At 37.3% G+C, this 12,577-nt stretch overlaps 9 non-coding genes across 9 annotated transcripts; 5 read left to right on the forward strand and 4 right to left on the reverse strand.

Annotated features, from left to right (window-relative positions):
- Nucleotides 1-120: 120 nt before the first annotated feature.
- TRNAT-AGU lies at nt 121-194 on the forward strand. Its single transcript has one exon. It is a non-coding gene; the product is annotated as a tRNA-Thr (tRNA).
- Nucleotides 195-1,307: 1,113 nt separating this feature from the next.
- Nucleotides 1,308-1,381, forward strand: TRNAT-AGU. The gene has a single exon. It is a non-coding gene; the product is annotated as a tRNA-Thr (tRNA).
- A 762-nt stretch (nt 1,382-2,143) lies between these two features.
- On the forward strand, nt 2,144-2,217 carry TRNAT-AGU. The gene has a single exon. It is a non-coding gene; the product is annotated as a tRNA-Thr (tRNA).
- Nucleotides 2,218-3,203: 986 nt separating this feature from the next.
- On the reverse strand, nt 3,204-3,285 carry TRNAS-CGA. The gene has a single exon. It is a non-coding gene; the product is annotated as a tRNA-Ser (tRNA).
- Nucleotides 3,286-6,170: 2,885 nt separating this feature from the next.
- Nucleotides 6,171-6,252, reverse strand: TRNAS-CGA. The gene has a single exon. It is a non-coding gene; the product is annotated as a tRNA-Ser (tRNA).
- Nucleotides 6,253-9,143: 2,891 nt separating this feature from the next.
- TRNAS-CGA lies at nt 9,144-9,225 on the reverse strand. Its single transcript has one exon. It is a non-coding gene; the product is annotated as a tRNA-Ser (tRNA).
- Nucleotides 9,226-10,034: 809 nt separating this feature from the next.
- TRNAT-AGU lies at nt 10,035-10,108 on the forward strand. Its single transcript has one exon. It is a non-coding gene; the product is annotated as a tRNA-Thr (tRNA).
- A 588-nt stretch (nt 10,109-10,696) lies between these two features.
- Nucleotides 10,697-10,770, forward strand: TRNAT-AGU. Its single transcript has one exon. It is a non-coding gene; the product is annotated as a tRNA-Thr (tRNA).
- A 1,354-nt stretch (nt 10,771-12,124) lies between these two features.
- TRNAS-CGA lies at nt 12,125-12,206 on the reverse strand. The gene has a single exon. It is a non-coding gene; the product is annotated as a tRNA-Ser (tRNA).
- Nucleotides 12,207-12,577: the final 371 nt, after the last annotated feature.

Raw genomic sequence — 12,577 nt, forward strand, 5'->3', positions numbered from 1 at the left:
AGGCTTCCAGGCTTCCAGGCTTCCAGGCTTCCAGGCTTCCAGGCTTCCAGGCTTCCAGGCTTCCAGGCTTCCAGGCTTCCAGGCTTCCAGGCTTCCAGGCTTCCAGGCTGTCAGTGGTGTGGTGCTGTGGCTTAGCTGGTTAAAGCGCCTGTCTAGTAAACAGGAGATCCTGAGTTCAAATCTCAGCAGTGCCTTTTCAACTCTGATAGATTAGGAACCATTGGTAACAACAAAAATAATCATTACCTAAAACAAAGAAATCCTGGTTGAATTAATATAGGGGTCTGAATTAAATTATAAGTCTAGGGCCTGAATTAAGTTATGGGTCTTTTCTAGAATCTAAATGAATTTTGGATTTTTAATTTATTTTGAGTTGGGGTCTGGGTTTCATGTCTCTTATGATCTCATCCTACATTTCCTACTTAACGTTGTTTGTGGACTATAAGATGCACTATTTAGCTAGAAATAGTGTGCCTGTCCAGCTTAGCTGGTTAAAGTGCCTGTCTAGTAAACAGGAGATCCTGAGTTCAAACCTCAGCAGTGCCTTTTCATTCAGAACTTTATGTCACATGAAAAAATATTATCAAGCCACTAGATTTCGACATCAGATTTTCCTTTCTGAACAGTTGCTCTCAACAGACAGTTCACACACAGATTTAAAGAGGACCTGTCATCACACTTGACATGTCTGTTAATGTAGGAGTTTTTGATTCAACTCTGATAGATTATAAACCATTGAAAACAACAAAAAAAATCATTACCTAAAACAAAGAAATTCTGGTTCCATCCTGGTTGAATTAATATAGGGGTCTGAATTAAATTATAAGTCTAGGGCCTGAATTAAGTTATGGGTCTTTTCTAGAATCTAAATGAATTTTGGATTTTTAATTTATTTTGAGTTGGGATCTGGGTTTCATGTCTCTCATGATCTCATCCTACATTTCCTACTTAACGTTGTTTGTGGACTATAAGATGCACTATTTACCTAGAAAACATCTTTTCAAAATGTGACTGGTTTTTATAGTCCGTAGTCAGGATGATCCAGCAGTGCCAGATTCCTGACTGCTGCCTTAAGTACTCACCTCACTCATTACTTGCTAAAGGCAGTGAGATGGTAACATGATTCTCTTTCCCCCCATAGCTCCAGTTCCTCTATCATCTCTGTCTATTCTGTTTTGTTCCAATCTAGACAGATTTTTGGAGTGACCATATGGGATTTTCAAAATTTAAAGAGATCCTATAGGCCTGGGCAAATATAGGATGCCGAAAGGTGAGAAAAATGAAGATACATTACAAAGTTTCATCTTGGTGCTGTGGCTTAGCTGGTTAAAGCGCCTGTCTAGTAAACAGGAGATCCTGAGTTCAAATCTCAGCAGTGCCTTTTCATTCAGAACTTTATGTCACATGAAAAAATATAATCAAGACACTAGATTTCGACATCAGATTTTCCTTTCTGAACAGTTGCTCTCAACAGACAGTTCACACACAGATTTAAAAAGGAACTGTCATCACACTTGACATGTCTGTTAATGTAGGAGTTTTTGATTCAACTCTGATAGATTAGGAACCATTGGTAACAACAAAAATAATCATTACCTAAAACAAAGAAATTCTGGTTCCATCCTGGTTGAATTAATATAGGGGTCTGAATTAAATTATAAGTCTAGGGCCTGAATTAAGTTATGGGTCTTTTCTAGAATCTAAATGAATTTTGGATTTTTAATTTATTTTGAGTTGGGGTCTGGGTTTCATGTCTCTTATGATCTCATCCTACATTTCCTACTTAACGTTGTTTGTGGACTATAAGATGCACTATTTAGCTAGAAAACATCTTTTCAAAATGTGACTGGTTTTTATAGTCCGTAGTCAGGATGATCCAGCAGTGCCAGATTCCTGACTGCTGCCTTAAGTACTCACCTCACTCATTACTTGCTAAAGGCAGTGAGATGGTAACATGATTCTCTTTCCCTCCCATAGCTCCAGTTCCTCTATCATCTCTGTCTATTCTGTTTTGTTCCAATCTAGACAGATTTTTGGAGTGACCATATGGGATTTTCAAAATTTAAAGAGATCCTATAGGCCTGGGCAAATATAGGATGCCGAAAGGTGAGAAAAATGAAGATACATTACAAAGTTTCATCTTGGTGCTGTGGCTTAGCTGGTTAAAGCGCCTGTCTAGTAAACAGGAGATCCTGAGTTCAAATCTCAGCAGTGCCTTTTCATTCAGAATTTTATGTCACATGAAAAAATATAATCAAGCCACTAGATTTCGACATCAGATTTTCCTTTCTGAACAGTTGCTCTCAACAGACAGTTCACACACAGATTTAAAGAGGACCTGTCATCACACTTGACATGTCTGTTAATGTAGGAGTTTTTGATTCAACTCTGATAGATTAGGAACCATTGGTAACAACAAAAATAATCATTACCTAAAACAAAGAAATTCTGGTTCCATCCTGGTTGAATTAATATAGGGGTCTGAATTAAATTATAAGTCTAGGGCCTGAATTAAGTTATGGGTCTTTTCTAGAATCTAAATGAATTTTGGGTTTTTAATTTATTTTGAGTTGGGGTCTGGGTTTCATGTCTCTTATGATCTCATCCTACATTTCCTACTTAACGTTGTTTGTGGACTATAAGATGCACTATTTAGCTACAAAAAATCTTTTCAAAATGTGACTGGTTTTTATAGTCCGTAGTCAGGATTATCCAGCAGTGCCAGATTCCTGACTGCTGCCTTAAGTACTCACCTCACTCATTACTTGCTAAAGGCAGTGAGATGGTAACATGATTCTCTTTCCCTCCCATAGCTCCAGTTCCTCTATCATCTCTGTCTATTCTGTTTTGTTCCAATCTAGACAGATTTTTGGAGTGACCATATGGGATTTTCAAAATTTAAAGAGATCCTATAGGCCTGGGAAAATATAGGATGCCGAAAGGTGAGAAAAATGAAGATACATTACAAAGTTTCATCTTTTTACATGTACTATTGATTAATGAAACAAAAGAAAACAAAAAATAACACTTACAACCACATTTTGATTTTTTTTTTTAATACTTTCTCCTTATTTCAAGCTGCATTTGAACACAGAGGAACGTTGATAATGATGTGAATTTATTGCAAAACAGCTTAATTGTGCCTCACTTTCTTTATATGATAGCAACAGTTTATGGAAAAAAACAGTCCTTTAGTCAACCTACGTAGTCGGCAGGATTTGAACCTACGCGGGAAAACCCCAATGGATTTCGAGTCCATCGCCTTAACCACTCGGCCACGACTACTGATAAGCAGAAAGACTTCTGGCAGCTTGGCAGCTTGGCAGCTTGGCAGCTAAGCAGCTCCAATCTTTAAACAAAACAAATAGCCTGTTCTACTCCAAGCAATAGATTAAGTACATACGGGGAAGATGTGTCATCATTTCTTGGAGCGAGAAGATGATTTCCTGAAGTTCCAAAAGGTCCAATTCTATATAAGGGCTTATTCAGAAGTGTGCATCGTGACCTCCTTTAGAAGATGTATATTTAACACTAAAATGAGATTGGATCCTATCATGAGTGTAAAGGAATAATTTACCCCAAAAAATCTTTTAAGACTTTGCCTTGAAAGGATCCAATGCCAAAATTTGGGATGAAATACCTATTATATACAGTGATGTCTGCTGTGATTATACACATTCTGGTTCCCCATATTCTCCATTTGGCCCAGACCGCCATGATGACTTCTTTTAGCCATGCCTCGTCTCTGCAAAGTTTGCAACACAGACATCTTCAGTTCATCATGTTTCCATCATCCTCCCCATCTTGGTGCCCCAACAGTATTATCCTTATTCTACCCCAATAATGTGTCTGCTATGCTTCACAATACCCTTTAAATACTAAACTGCAGTGGCCTATGGCCTATGAAAGTGAATGGCAGGGCACAGGAGTCATTGGATCCCATTATTCACCAAAGTATTCAACTTTATCGCCACCCAGAGGAGAGCAATACAGTTGTATATGTGGCACAAATCCAAGTTGAATTTTTTCAAATTTTGATGGCTTCCAGGCTTCCAGGCTTCCAGGCTGTCAGTGGTGTGGTGCTGTGGCTTTGCTGGTTAAAGCGCCTGTCTAGTAAACAGGAGATCCTGAGTTCAAATCTCAGCCGTGCCTTTTCAACTCTGATAGATTAGGAACCATTGGTAACAACAAAAATAATCATTACCTAAAACAAAGAAATCCTGGTTGAATTAATATAGGGGTCTGAATTAAATTATAAGTCTAGGGCCTGAATTAAGTTATGGGTCTTTTCTAGAATCTAAATGAATTTTGGATTTTTAATTTATTTTGAGTTGGGATCTGGGTTTCATGTCTCTCATGATCTCATCCAACATTTCCTACTTAACGTTGTTTGTGGACTATAAGATGCACTATTTAGCTAGAAAACATCTTTTCAAAATGTGACTGGTTTTTATAGTCCGTAGTCAGGATGATCCAGCAGTGCCAGATTCCTGACTGCTGCCTTAAGTACTCACCTCACTCATTACTTGCTAAAGGCAGTGAGATGGTAACATGATTCTCTTTCCCTCCCATAGCTCCAGTTCCTCTATCATCTCTGTCTATTCTGTTTTGTTCCAATCTAGACAGATTTTTGGAGTGACCATATGGGATTTTCAAAATTTAAAGAGATCCTATAGGCCTGGGCAAATATAGGATGCCGAAAGGTGAGAAAAATGAAGATACATTACAAAGTTTCATCTTGTTGCTGTGGCTTAGCTGGTTAAAGCACCTGTCTAGTATACAGGAGATCCTGAGTTCAAATCTCAGCAGTGCCTTTTCATTCAGAATTTTATGTCACATGAAAAAATATAATCAAGACACTAGATTTCGACATCAGATTTTCCTTTCTGAACAGTTGCTCTCAACAGACAGTTCTCACACAGATTTAAAAAGGAACTGTCATCACACTTGACATGTCTGTTAATGTAGTAGTTTTTGATTCAACTCTGATAGATTAGGAACCATTGGTAACAACAAAAATAATCATTACCTAAAACAAAGAAATTCTGGTTCCATCCTGGTTGAATTAATATAGGGGTCTGAATAAAATTATAAGTCTAGGGCCTGAATTAAGTTATGGGTCTTTTCTAGAATCTAAATGAATTTTGGATTTTTAATTTATTTTGAGTTGGGGTCTGGGTTTCATGTCTCTTATGATCTCATCCTACATTTCCTACTTAACGTTGTTTGCGGACTATAAGATGCACTATTTAGCTACAAAAAAACTTTTCAAAATGTGACTGGTTTTTATAGTCCGTAGTCAGGATTATCCAGCAGTGCCAGATTCCTGACTGCTGCCTTAAGTACTCACCTCACTCATTACTTGCTAAAGGCAGTGAGATGGTAACATGATTCTCTTTCCCTCCCATAGCTCCAGTTCCTCTATCATCTCTGTCTATTCTGTTTTGTTCCAATCTAGACAGATTTTTGGAGTGACCATATGGGATTTTCAAAATTTAAAGAGATCCTATAGGCCTGGGAAAATAAAGGGTGCCGAAAGGTGAGAAAAATGAAGATACATTACAAAGTTTCATCTTTTTACATGTACTATTGATTAATGAAACAAAAGAAAACAAAAAATAACACTTACAACCACATTTTGAATTTTTTTTTTAATACTTTCTCCTTATTTCAAGCTGCATTTGAACACAGAGGAACGTTGATAATGATGTGAATTTATTGCAAAACAGCTTGCTAAAGGCAGTGAGATGGTAACATGATTCTCTTTCCCTCCCATAGCTCCAGTTCCTCTATCATCTCTGTCTATTCTGTTTTGTTCCAATCTAGACAGATTTTTGGAGTGACCATATGGGATTTTCAAAATTTAAAGAGATCCTATAGGCCTGGGAAAATATAGGATGCCGAAAGGTGAGAAAAATGAAGATACATTACAAAGTTTCATCTTTTTACATGTACTATTGATTAATGAAACAAAAGAAAACAAAAAATAACACTTACAACCACATTTTGATTTTTTATTTTAATACTTTCTCCTTATTTCAAGCTGCATTTGAACACAGAGGAACGTTGATAATGATGTGAATTTATTGCAAAACAGCTTAATTGTGCCTCACTTTCTTTATATGATAGCAACAGTTTATGGAAAAAAAAACAGTCCTTTAGTCAACCTACGTAGTCGGCAGGATTTGAACCTACGCGGGAAAACCCCAATGGATTTCGAGTCCATCGCCTTAACCACTCGGCCACGACTACTGATAAGCAGATAGACTTCTGGCAGCTTGGCAGCTTGGCAGCTTGGCAGCTTGGCAGCTAAGCAGCTCCAATCTTTAAACAAAACAAATAGCCTGTTCTACTCCAAGCAATAGATTAAGTACATACGGGGAAGATGTGTCATCATTTCTTGGAGCGAGAAGATGATTTCCTGAAGTTCCAAAAGGTCCAATTCTATATAAGGGCTTATTCAGAAGTGTGCATCGTGACCTCCTTTAGAAGATGTATATTTAACACTAAAATGAGATTGGATCCTATCATGAGTGTAAAGGAATAATTTACCCCAAAAAATCTTTTAAGACTTTGCCTTGAAAGGATCCAATGCCAAAATTTGGGATGAAATACCTATTATATACAGTGATGTCTGCTGTGATTATACACATTCTGGTTCCCCATATTCTCCATTTGGCCCAGACCGCCATGATGACTTCTTTTAGCCATGCCTCGTCTCTGCAAAGTTTGCAACACAGACATCTTCAGTTCATCATGTTTCCATCATCCTCCCCATCTTGGTGCCCCAACAGTATTATCCTTATTCTACCCCAATAATGTGTCTGCTATGCTTCACAATACCCTTTAAATACTAAACTGCAGTGGCCTATGGCCTATGAAAGTGAATGGCAGGGCACGGGAGTCATTGGATCCCATTATTCACCAAAGTATTCAACTTTATCGCCACCCAGAGGAGAGCAATACAGTTGTATATGTGGCACAAATCCAAGTTGAATATTTTCAAATTTTGATGGCTTCCAGGCTTCCAGGCTTCCAGGCTGTCAGTGGTGTGGTGCTGTGGCTTTGCTGGTTAAAGCGCCTGTCTAGTAAACAGGAGATCCTGAGTTCAAATCTCAGCAGTGCCTTTTCAACTCTGATAGATTAGGAACCATTGGTAACAACAAAAATAATCATTACCTAAAACAAAGAAATCCTGGTTGAATTAATATAGGGGTCTGAATTAAATTATAAGTCTAGGGCCTGAATTAAGTTATGGGTCTTTTCTAGAATCTAAATGAATTTTGGATTTTTAATTTATTTTGAGTTGGGATCTGGGTTTCATGTCTCTCATGATCTCATCCTACATTTCCTACTTAACGTTGTTTGTGGACTATAAGATGCACTATTTAGCTAGAAAACATCTTTTCAAAATGTGACTGGTTTTTATAGTCCGTAGTCAGGATGATCCAGCAGTGCCAGATTCCTGACTGCTGCCTTAAGTACTCACCTCACTCATTACTTGCTAAAGGCAGTGAGATGGTAACATGATTCTCTTTCCCTCCCATAGCTCCAGTTCCTCTATCATCTCTGTCTATTCTGTTTTGTTCCAATCTAGACAGATTTTTGGAGTGACCATATGGGATTTTCAAAATTTAAAGAGATCCTATAGGCCTGGGCAAATATAGGATGCCGAAAGGTGAGAAAAATGAAGATACATTACAAAGTTTCATCTTGGTGCTGTGGTTTAGCTGGTTAAAGCACCTGTCTAGTATACAGGAGATCCTGAGTTCAAATCTCAGCAGTGCCTTTTCATTCAGAATTTTATGTCACATGAAAAAATATAATCAAAACACTAGATTTCGACATCAGATTTTCCTTTCTGAACAGTTGCTCTCAACAGACAGTTCTCACACAGATTTAAAAAGGAACTGTCATCACACTTGACATGTCTGTTAATGTAGTAGTTTTTGATTCAACTCTGATAGATTAGGAACCATTGGTAACAACAAAAATAATCATTACCTAAAACAAAGAAATTCTGGTTCCATCCTGGTTGAATTAATATAGGGGTCTGAATAAAATTATAAGTCTAGGGCCTGAATTAAGTTATGGGTCTTTTCTAGAATCTAAATGAATTTTGGATTTTTAATTTATTTTGAGTTGGGGTCTGGGTTTCATGTCTCTTATGATCTCATCCTACATTTCCTACTTAACGTTGTTTGCGGACTATAAGATGCACTATTTAGCTACAAAAAAACTTTTCAAAATGTGACTGGTTTTTATAGTCCGTAGTCAGGATTATCCAGCAGTGCCAGATTCCTGACTGCTGCCTTAAGTACTCACCTCACTCATTACTTGCTAAAGGCAGCGAGATGGTAACATGATTCTCTTTCCCTCCCATAGCTCCAGTTCCTCTATCATCTCTGTCTATTCTGTTTTGTTCCAATCTAGACAGATTTTTGGAGTGACCATATGGGATTTTCAAAATTTAAAGAGATCCTATAGGCCTGGGAAAATAAAGGGTGCCGAAAGGTGAGAAAAATGAAGATACATTACAAAGTTTCATCTTTTTACATGTACTATTGATTAATGAAACAAAAGAAAACAAAAAATAACACTTACAACCACATTTTGATTTTTTTTTTTAATACTTTCTCCTTATTTCAAGCTGCATTTGAACACAGAGGAACGTTGATAATGATGTGAATTTATTGCAAAACAGCTTGCTAAAGGCAGTGAGATGGTAACATGATTCTCTTTCCCTCCCATAGCTCCAGTTCCTCTATCATCTCTGTCTATTCTGTTTTGTTCCAATCTAGACAGATTTTTGGAGTGACCATATGGGATTTTCAAAATTTAAAGAGATCCTATAGGCCTGGGAAAATATAGGATGCCGAAAGGTGAGAAAAATGAAGATACATTACAAAGTTTCATCTTTTTACATGTACTATTGATTAATGAAACAAAAGAAAACAAAAAATAACACTTACAACCACATTTTGATTTTTTTTTTTAATACTTTCTCCTTATTTCAAGCTGCATTTGAACACAGAGGAACGTTGATAATGATGTGAATTTATTGCAAAACAGCTTAATTGTGCCTCACTTTCTTTATATGATAGCAACAGTTTATGGAAAAAAACAGTCCTTTAGTCAACCTACGTAGTCGGCAGGATTTGAACCTACGCGGGAAAACCCCAATGGATTTCGAGTCCATCGCCTTAACCACTCGGCCACGACTACTGATAAGCAGAAAGACTTCTGGCAGCTTGGCAGCTTGGCAGCTTGGCAGCTTGGCAGCTAAGCAGCTCCAATCTTTAAACAAAACAAATAGCCTGTTCTACTCCAAGCAATAGATTAAGTACATACGGGGAAGATGTGTCATCATTTCTTGGAGCGAGAAGATGATTTCCTGAAGTTCCAAAAGGTCCAATTCTATATAAGGGCTTATTCAGAAGTGTGCATCGTGACCTCCTTTAGAAGATGTATATTTAACACTAAAATGAGATTGGATCCTATCATGAGTGTAAAGGAATAATTTACCCCAAAAAATCTTTTAAGACTTTGCCTTGAAAGGATCCAATGCCAAAATTTGGGATGAAATACCTATTATATACAGTGATGTCTGCTGTGATTATACACATTCTGGTTCCCCATATTCTCCATTTGGCCCAGACCGCCATGATGACTTCTTTTAGCCATGCCTCGTCTCTGCAAAGTTTGCAACACAGACATCTTCAGTTCATCATGTTTCCATCATCCTCCCCATCTTGGTGCCCCAACAGTATTATCCTTATTCTACCCCAATAATGTGTCTGCTATGCTTCACAATACCCTTTAAATACTAAACTGCAGTGGCCTATGGCCTATGAAAGTGAATGGCAGGGCACGGGAGTCATTGGATCCCATTATTCACCAAAGTATTCAACTTTATCGCCACCCAGAGGAGAGCAATACAGTTGTATATGTGGCACAAATCCAAGTTGAATATTTTCAAATTTTGATGGCTTCCAGGCTTCCAGGCTTCCAGGCTTCCAGGCTGTCAGTGGTGTGGTGCTGTGGCTTAGCTGGTTAAAGCGCCTGTCTAGTAAACAGGAGATCCTGAGTTCAAATCTCAGCAGTGCCTTTTCAACTCTGATAGATTAGGAACCATTGGTAACAACAAAAATAATCATTACCTAAAACAAAGAAATCCTAGTTGAATTAATATAGGGGTCTGAATTAAATTATAAGTCTAGGGCCTGAATTAAGTTATGGGTCTTTTCTAGAATCTAAATGAATTTTGGATTTTTAATTTATTTTGAGTTGGGATCTGGGTTTCATGTCTCTCATGATCTCATCCTACATTTCCTACTTAACGTTGTTTGTGGACTATAAGATGCACTATTTAGCTAGAAAACATCTTTTCAAAATGTGACTGGTTTTTATAGTCCGTAGTCAGGATGATCCAGCAGTGCCAGATTCCTGACTGCTGCCTTAAGTACTCACCTCACTCATTACTTGCTAAAGGCAGTGAGATGGTAACATGATTCTCTTTCCCTCCCATAGCTCCAGTTCCTCTATCATCTCTGTCTATTCTGTTTTGTTCCAATCTAGACAGATTTTTGGAGTGACCATATGGGATTTTCAAAATTTAAAGAGATCCTATAGGCCTGGGCAAATATAGGATGCCGAAAGGTGAGAAAAATGAAGATACATTACAAAGTTTCATCTTGGTGCTGTGGCTTAGCTGGTTAAAGCACCTGTCTAGTATACAGGAGATCCTGAGTTCAAATCTCAGCAGTGCCTTTTCATTCAGAATTTTATGTCACATGAAAAAATATAATCAAGACACTAGATTTCGACATCAGATTTTCCTTTCTGAACAGTTGCTCTCAACAGACAGTTCTCACACAGATTTAAAAAGGAACTGTCATCACACTTGACATGTCTGTTAATGTAGGAGTTTTTGATTCAACTCTGATAGATTAGGAACCATTGGTAACAACAAAAATAATCATTACCTAAAACAAAGAAATTCTGGTTCCATCCTGGTTGAATTAATATAGGGGTCTGAATAAAATTATAAGTCTAGGGCCTGAATTAAGTTATGGGTCTTTTCTAGAATCTAAATGAATTTTGGATTTTTAATTTATTTTGAGTTGGGGTCTGGGTTTCATGTCTCTTATGATCTCATCCTACATTTCCTACTTAACGTTGTTTGCGGACTATAGGATGCACTATTTAGCTACAAAAAAACTTTTCAAAATGTGACTGGTTTTTATAGTCCGTAGTCAGGATTATCCAGCAGTGCCAGATTCCTGACTGCTGCCTTAAGTACTCACCTCACTCATTACTTGCTAAAGGCAGTGAGATGGTAACATGATTCTCTTTCCCTCCCATAGCTCCAGTTCCTCTATCATCTCTGTCTATTCTGTTTTGTTCCAATCTAGACAGATTTTTGGAGTGACCATATGGGATTTTCAAAATTTAAAGAGATCCTATAGGCCTGGGAAAATAAAGGGTGCCGAAAGGTGAGAAAAATGAAGATACATTACAAAGTTTCATCTTTTTACATGTACTATTGATTAATGAAACAAAAGAAAACAAAAAATAACACTTACAACCACATTTTGAATTTTTTTTTTAATACTTTCTCCTTATTTCAAGCTGCATTTGAACACAGAGGAACGTTGATAATGATGTGAATTTATTGCAAAACAGCTTGCTAAAGGCAGTGAGATGGTAACATGATTCTCTTTCTCTCCCATAGCTCCAGTTCCTCTATCATCTCTGTCTATTCTGTTTTGTTCCAATCTAGACAGATTTTTGGAGTGACCATATGGGATTTTCAAAATTTAAAGAGATCCTATAGGCCTGGGAAAATATAGGATGCCGAAAGGTGAGAAAAATGAAGATACATTACAAAGTTTCATCTTTTTACATGTACTATTGATTAATGAAACAAAAGAAAACAAAAAATAACACTTACAACCACATTTTGATTTTTTTTTTTAATACTTTCTCCTTATTTCAAGCTGCATTTGAACACAGAGGAACGTTGATAATGATGTGAATTTATTGCAAAACAGCTTAATTGTGCCTCACTTTCTTTATATGATAGCAACAGTTTATGGAAAAAAACAGTCCTTTAGTCAACCTACGTAGTCGGCAGGATTTGAACCTACGCGGGAAAACCCCAATGGATTTCGAGTCCATCGCCTTAACCACTCGGCCACGACTACTGATAAGCAGAAAGACTTTTGGCAGCTTGGCAGCTTGGCAGCTTGGCAGCTTGGCAGCTAAGCAGCTCCAATCTTTAAACAAAACAAATAGCCTGTTCTACTCCAAGCAATAGATTAAGTACATACTGGGAAGATGTGTCATCATTTCTTGGAGCGAGAAGATGATTTCCTGAAGTTCCAAAAGGTCCAATTCTATATAAGGGCTTATTCAGAAGTGTGCATTGTGACCTCCTTTAGAAGATGTATATTTAACACTAAAATGAGATTGGATCCTATCATGAGTGTAAAGGAATAATTTACCCCAAAAAATCTTTTAAGACTTTGCCTTGAAAGGATCCAATGCCAAAATTTGGGATGAAATACCTATTATA

Source organism: Bufo bufo, chromosome 1, assembly GCF_905171765.1.
Source record: "Bufo bufo chromosome 1, aBufBuf1.1, whole genome shotgun sequence".
Taxonomy (NCBI): Eukaryota; Metazoa; Chordata; class Amphibia; order Anura; family Bufonidae; genus Bufo; species Bufo bufo.